Below are 7,058 nucleotides of genomic sequence, written 5' to 3' on the forward strand. Positions count from 1 at the left end.
CTTCCTATCAATTTACTTCCTATGTTTCATATTCTTCCAAGTTCAAGGTCCACTGTTGCTGAGCAGAAAATGCACAATGTGTGTTTACATCAAGATCATTGAAGACAAGATTTTTACTCCTTTCATTGAGATGGAATTTTGGGCACAAACAAAAACAAGAAAAATGGCCATGATACATTAATTTTCAAAAACCAGGACTAATGGAAAGGACACAAAAGCTTTGTGTTCACTCTCCTGTATGCTCAGCAAGCCTGGAGAAAGAGCGTTGTGAGGACTAGTTCTCAGAGACACAGAACTTTGCAGATCCATGTTGTCTACCCTTGCTTCTGTCCCCTCAGCTCGGGGAGGCAGGGAGCTCAGGAAAGCCCAGGGAGGTGAGCAGGAAAGTGTGACAAGAAAGCATCCCCAGATGCTCGCTCCATTAGCTGCTAAGAGGAGAACCTGGGAGTTTGCAGAGGCAGAGAGGGGCAAAAGTGAGAAGACAGCCCATGATTCCCACTTAGATATGCAGCCTGCTTGCCAACATAGTTGTGTCTTCGATATCTTGGGGAGAAACAGCGTCCTGGATTGATGGGCCAGACATGGGGTTTGTAGATTTAGCAGCAGTCCATCCAGGCTGTCTGCCCCAGACTTTTTGGTAAAAGTTGTCTTGGGCTGCACACTCAGACAGTAGTAAAAAGTGGCCCATGCCTGAGCCAAGGGTTCCAATTTGGAAGTGAGAAGTTGCCTAGATCTTACTCAGCGCTTCCGCCCCGTGCCCACACCTCACTCTGCTCCCAGTTTTTATCTCTTTTTATACCTTTTCATATTTGAAAACTGCTTGGAAGGCAAAAATTTTAAAATGTCCACTCTTAAAATCCTCCACCATGGCTGCAGTACGGCTTTGTGTATGTATCATTCCGTTCCCATTAAGTGTATCCAAAATGGATCAGTAAAATAAGCAGTGCTGAGGGACGCCAGGAACCAGAGCTCATGGTTTTATCAAGGATGGCCAAATTCTCTGAATATGTATATATTTGGACTGGGTAGGGAGCAAAACTTTTAAAGTAAGGCTGACCTGGGTTCAAGGCACTGCTCGATCAAGCTGTTTTTTGCTTTTGGGTTCACCTAAAGGCTGATCTTGCTGTTTCCAAGTCTTAGCTTCTCTGAAGAAGAGGGCCTAAAAATACTGCCAGGTTCTCCACTTCAAACATCCATCTCCTAATTATGGTTATCTTCCTGGTTAGAGAGTTGGCTCAGTGATTAAAAGCCCTGGCTGCACACTACAAAAGACCCATCCTAGATACCCAACAGGTTCAGGACTGGTGTAACTCCACTCCTGGGAATCTGACGCCCTCTTCTGACCTCTAGTGGTACTGCACACATGCACCTTGTGCACAGACATACATATAGTGCTTTGTTTTAAAGAAAACAAGTTAGTCATTGGAGAAATTAAATGGGAGTACTTGTTGTATAGTTCTTATGAAATTTTTTAACATGCATTAGACCTCTATTAAATGGGGGTTATTAAAAATACTGTTTTCACAGCTGGAGAGATGGCTCAGCCATTAAGAGCACTGACTGCTCTTCCAGAGGTCCTGAGTTCAATTCCCAGCAACCACATGATGGCTCAAGCCATCTGTAATGGGATCTGATGCCCTCTTCTGGTGCGTCTGGAGACAGTGACAGTGTACTCACATACATGAAATAAATAAATAAATCTTTAAAAAATGAAGAATACCATTTTCAGTTACTTCAACATTGTTATTACTTGAGACAGGGTTAGGCATGGCTTTGAACACATGATTCACCTACCTTCCGCTCCAGGCTGGAATTACAGGCATATGCCACCATGCACAGTTTATGTGATGATTGGTCATTAAACCCAGGGGTTATTTCATGCTAGGAAAGCACTCTACCAATTGAGCTTCATTCTCAGCTCCTCAACTTTTATTTTGCATGAGTTGTTTTCCTCCTCAGATTGACAAAATTTAAATGGCTCTCCAGACTTCTACATTGATGCTATCATGGAGGTGATGCTCAGCCTGAAGTGCATTTGATCACTCGATCTTCTCACAAATCTGTAAATTAGAAGTATTAAGATGGGCTTGAGAGATGGTTTATTATATAAAAATGTGTCCTTATTATATAAAAATGTGTACTTAGGCACGGGACCCGAGTTTCAACACACCCAGACCTAGCTGCACACTTCTACAACCCTAGCATTGGTCAGGGTGGACACAAGAGAATAGGCAGGGCTTGCTGCCCAGCAGTCTAGGCAGAGAATTCAAGCTCCAAGGTCAGTAAGAGACACTGTCTCAGAAGAATAATGAGAAGGATGATATAGCCAAGCATCAAATATTCTGCTCTGGCCTCATCACCTAGACTTGTGCACACATCTAACATATATAAATCATGCATGTGTCCCTCTACACAAAAATTATCAAAATTAAATCATTTTTAAATAAAGAAAATACATTTAATCTATAATATTAATAACACTAATTTTTTCTGTGGTGATATGAAGTACTCTGTAATTTTTATTTAAAATGTTATGTTATTATATTATATGAACAGACATCTAATTGAGACAATTTAAGGGAGAAAGGATCCATTTTGGCTCATGACATCAGAGGGTTCAGCCTGAGGTCGCATCAGCCTGTGTACCTGGATAAAAGATACAGTGGCCGGAATGTATGACGTCACAATTCAAACAAAGCGATGCCCTATGGGGGCTGCCTGACGTATAGGACATTCACAGACTCTGCATCAGCAGAGTCACATTGAAAATCCACTCCCAACTCCCCACTCAGCCTGAGAGCCATTCTGAGGTCTGTTTTCCAGGATCACACAGCTGCCTCCAAACCCTGTGCAGGAAGCGTACTGTAAATTATTCGTTTTGAAGGTCGGATAATACGGTCGGTACATCCAACATTCGTAAGACACAGCAACACTCAGAGCGCCGGTCTCCATACCAGAAAAACAACCTCCTTCATCTTAATCTCCGTTTGCACATCATGTTCCTCCGGCACTTTCTCACACTTCCTCCCCTTGTTAAACCTAAGCGTGTGGCTCGGACATATCGGGGCAATGCTCTTGCAAACATGCCCCGTCATTCTAATGATCTTCACCTCCTCTTGTGTCGTATCTGTGAGATGAGAGGATTGGAGGGTCCCACATGCTGCTGCGGCACAGCTTTGAAGGACGGGGTGCAGAGTATCTGCTCTGCCCTGTTGTTCTTTTCCCACTCATAAACAAGTGTAGGACTTTTGTCATGGCAGGTGCTGGGTTAGCCTGAGAGTGTTATCAGCAAGAATTTGAAGCTATCCTTCAGTCGGTCTTGCTGTGCTGTGAGGGAGAGCTTGTGCAGAAATGACTTCATTCTGTGCGTTCCTTTCTACGGTAGATGTGTGGGGGCTGTGTTTTAACCCAGAAGAAAAGTCATAATGGGTGACTATGACATTTAATACAGATTGGCAGCTCGAGGGGTCTTAAAGTTATCTAGCTTGTGATCCTCTGGGCATGTCTGTGAGGGAGCATGTAGATTGGATATCTGAGGTAGGAAGGGCGCCCCCTGACTTGTGGATGGTAACATTACATGGGTTAGGGCCCTGATCTGAATAAGAAAGAGAAAGCAGGCTGACACAAACCTCTCTCTGCTTTTCAACTGTACTGTGACCAGCTGCCTCACACTCCATGCTTCCATGCCTTCCCCACCATGACGGACTGTCTTCTCAAACTATGATCCAGAATAAAACCTCCCTCCCTTTAGTTGCTTCTGTAATGTAACAGAACAAGTAAGCCCTCCAAGTTGTGTTTAGTAAAGTTTGGTGGGTATTCAGCTGCATTCTCTGGAGCTGTGTGTCAATGCTGCTACCATATAAGGAACTGCCTGAGCCCCGACGATACAGAAAAGAATGAAATAGAATTTTTAGAGCTGTCAGACCAAGGTACAGTTTGCCGATAATGGCCAATGAAAGCTTAGGGTGGCCCTTCCCTCCTCCACATTGAATACTGTGATCTAAAGGAGAGGAAAGTTGGACAACATGATTAAGAGCATTCTTTGGGCAGCTCTAGTTCTAGACTCTATAAAATGCACACTTCTGAAGGTTTTTTTTTTCTCCCCTCTCCAAGTATTACAGATTGTAGCTGTCATCCATATACCACCCTAAACTCTAGGGTCCACCACTTACAAAATACAGCATGGTAGCCGTTCTCATGGGCTTCCCTGGGTGTATAAGAAACAATTCAAACCCCACAAAATAGTTAACTGGGTATTACCAATGGTAAAAGGTTCAAAAACTTCTCAAAAACCCATTAAAGTTTCTCATGTAACATGAACTTATCTGCAGCTTTTGTATATTTGAGGGGATTTACTTCTTTGAGGTGATTTTACTTCTGAGGTTTTGAGGCAGGATCTTACTATGCAGTCTAGGCTGGCTTGGAAACTCACTATGTGGCACAAGCTAGCCTCCAGCAACAATTCTCCTGCTGAGCTTCCCCAGTGATAGGAGACCAGGCATGCACCACTCACTGAGAAGATCGTTCATATACTAGACTAATAAAGCTGTGTCTCTTACTTTAAATTCTATCTATTTGTAGGTGTTGGGGCATACCACTATCTATGCACACGTGGAGGTCAGAGGAAAAATTGCCAGAGTCAGCTCTTTCATTTTCCTTGGAGTCTGGAAAATGAAACTTAGGTCATCAGAGGGACCACTGAGCCATCTTCTCATCAGTATCTTTTTAACTGAGAACATGGTGGGAGGTATTTGAGTGTCAGAAGAGGCTCAGGCACACATGGGATAGGAGGAGTGAGCTTCACGGAGCCTCCGAGCACTCTGAGCCTCTGAGCACCATCTATCCGATGATACTCAGAGCCTGGTGAGCGCGTAAGATACTACTGTGGAAGCAACCTCTGCTCTGTAGCAATGTCAGATGAGATCAGGGCTGTGGCCCTAAGAGATAACTGACCTGACAGAAAGAATTCACTCCTCAGGCAGCAAGTGGACATCGGGAGCAAGGAGATCCGGGCTTCTCAGAGCAGGCAGCAGACTGCTAGCTGTGCCCTGAGAGCTTCATCCCAGCCAGTGGGCTCTGGTGACAGAGAGCTCGCTAGGAAGAGATGGATTTGAATCGGAGCAGCGATTTAAATCTGAGTTTAGGGAAGCTAAGGAGTCCATCTGCAGTCACATGACACTTTGATAAGAAAATCACAGCATGAGGACGCAGCACCTAGAGACCAGCCCCTGCATATTTATAGTGATAATTCCTAAAGTTTTGACACTGCTGGGGGTCAAAGGAGAATAATCTCCAGGCACTGTGGTGGTCATTTTCCTCAGAAGCTTTCTAAAAAACTGACAAAATTTTCTCACTGTGATCCCAACAATTGTCTGTATATGTTATCTGACTATAAAACAACATTCAAGCCCAGCATGGGAGTATATACTATCATTCTACCATTCAGGAGGAAGGATTTTAAAAAAATAGAATTTCTAAAAAAAAAAAAAAAAAAAGCCTAGCCTGGCCTCCTACAGGATGATACTTTGTCTCAAAAAAGAAAAACAGAACCAAACATTGACAACAACAAAACATACTTGAAAGATTCTGCCCTGAGCATAGTGGCACATGCCTATAATCTCACAAAGGAAGTTGAGGTAGGAAGATAGTGAATTCTAGGCTAACATAGGCTATATTGTGAGCCACTATAATGAAACAAACAAACAAATGGATGAGCGAACAAAAGATGCTTGCTGTCTAAATGACCAAGTGAAGGTCAAAGAGCCAGGGTGGCTGGGCTGGCGGTAGAACCAAGTATTTCTGTCTGTTTGATTTTTACAATACTCCGGGCTACTTCTTATGTAAGCCTGTGTCCTCTAGAACTGCCCAGTACCTACAGAGAGCTCATCAGCATGGCGGGCTAGAATGGGTAGGGTAATAACTGGTCAACTTGTGAACTGGACAGATCAAAGTAAGAGAGGGAAGGCCAGATAGATCGGGGATGAATATCCTTGAATTTCCTCTTCCTCTCCATTCTCAGGCAGGTCGCGGCAGCCCGTTTCAGGTCTGGTTCAGTGCCGGGCACACATGTTATCAGTCTTGCCGAGCTACCTTCAGGACACAGAACTTGAAACAGAGTCAGGATTCCTGTTCTTTGGGTAACACCGAAGGAGCTAAGGGATGTATCACAGGAATCCTCTGTGTTTAGGAGACCCCAACACCTTCTAAGCCCGAGCCAAGGGTGCAGCCCCAAGGCTCACTGACGTATGAATTCTGTGACCACAGGCCTTGACACCCATGGTTCTACTCGGCAGCAAGCAGACAGTAAGTAGATACAAGAGCAAGACACAAGATCAAGTGGAGCTGCCACATTAACCTGAGGTTGTGGCGGAAGGTCAGCCTCTGGGAGCATGCCTCCAGTTTACAGAGTCATAGTACTGGGGTCCAGTTCTGCTCGGGGCCCTGGTTTCCCTCGGCTTGGCTCCATGGTTTCTCTACTTACCGTGTATTCACTTGACCACCTCACAAAGGAAATTGACTTCTCTTTGCATTAGCTGGCTCACATTCACATCTGAAGCTTAGTCATTCTGGTGTCCTGGTGGGGCTTGGGAAAGGATATTTAATAAGATTATGGTGCAGGAAGCCGAGTTACAGACACAGAGAGCAGGGCTAAGGAGATAGCTCAGTTGTTAGGCTCTTGCCATACAAGCCTTAAGGATGGAAACTCAGATCCCCGGAGCCCACATAAGTGACTCGTGGGTGTGGTGACTCACATGTAATTTCAGTCTTGGAAGATGGAAACAGAGTGCTAGAATTAGTGTTTAGAGGGCCTACCCATATCGGCCAGCTCCAGGTTTGGTTGAGAGGTCCTGTCTCATTGAGTAGAGTGTAAGAATCAAACCTGGAGCTGGCCGATATGGGTTAACATGATTCTGGCCGGGTAGTGGCAGCTCACGCCCAGCACTTGGGAGGCAGAAGCAGGTGGATTTCTGAGTTTGAGGCCATCCTGGTCTACAGAGCGAGGTCCAGGACAGCCAGGGATACGCAGAGAAACCCTGTCTTGAAAAAACCAAAAAAAA

The 7,058-nt window shown here is 44.7% G+C and overlaps 2 protein-coding genes and 1 long non-coding RNA gene across 4 annotated transcripts in view; 2 read left to right on the forward strand and 1 right to left on the reverse strand.

The window, feature by feature from the left end:
• Nucleotides 1-7,058, forward strand: part of Meiob (meiosis specific with OB-fold) — a 156,465-nt gene that overhangs the window by 143,899 nt on the left and 5,508 nt on the right. The window lies entirely within an intron of this gene.
• The window catches only part of Hagh (hydroxyacylglutathione hydrolase), a 102,045-nt gene that overhangs the window by 52,191 nt on the left and 42,796 nt on the right, over nt 1-7,058 (forward strand). The window lies entirely within an intron of this gene.
• Nucleotides 1,908-3,376, reverse strand: LOC116076881. The gene is made up of 2 exons (XR_004113117.1): nt 3,111-3,376; nt 1,908-2,060 (listed from the first exon to the last, which is right to left on the reverse strand). It is a non-coding gene; the product is annotated as an uncharacterized LOC116076881 (long non-coding RNA).

Source organism: Mastomys coucha, unplaced genomic scaffold, assembly GCF_008632895.1.
Source record: "Mastomys coucha isolate ucsf_1 unplaced genomic scaffold, UCSF_Mcou_1 pScaffold5, whole genome shotgun sequence".
Taxonomy (NCBI): domain Eukaryota; kingdom Metazoa; phylum Chordata; class Mammalia; order Rodentia; family Muridae; genus Mastomys; species Mastomys coucha.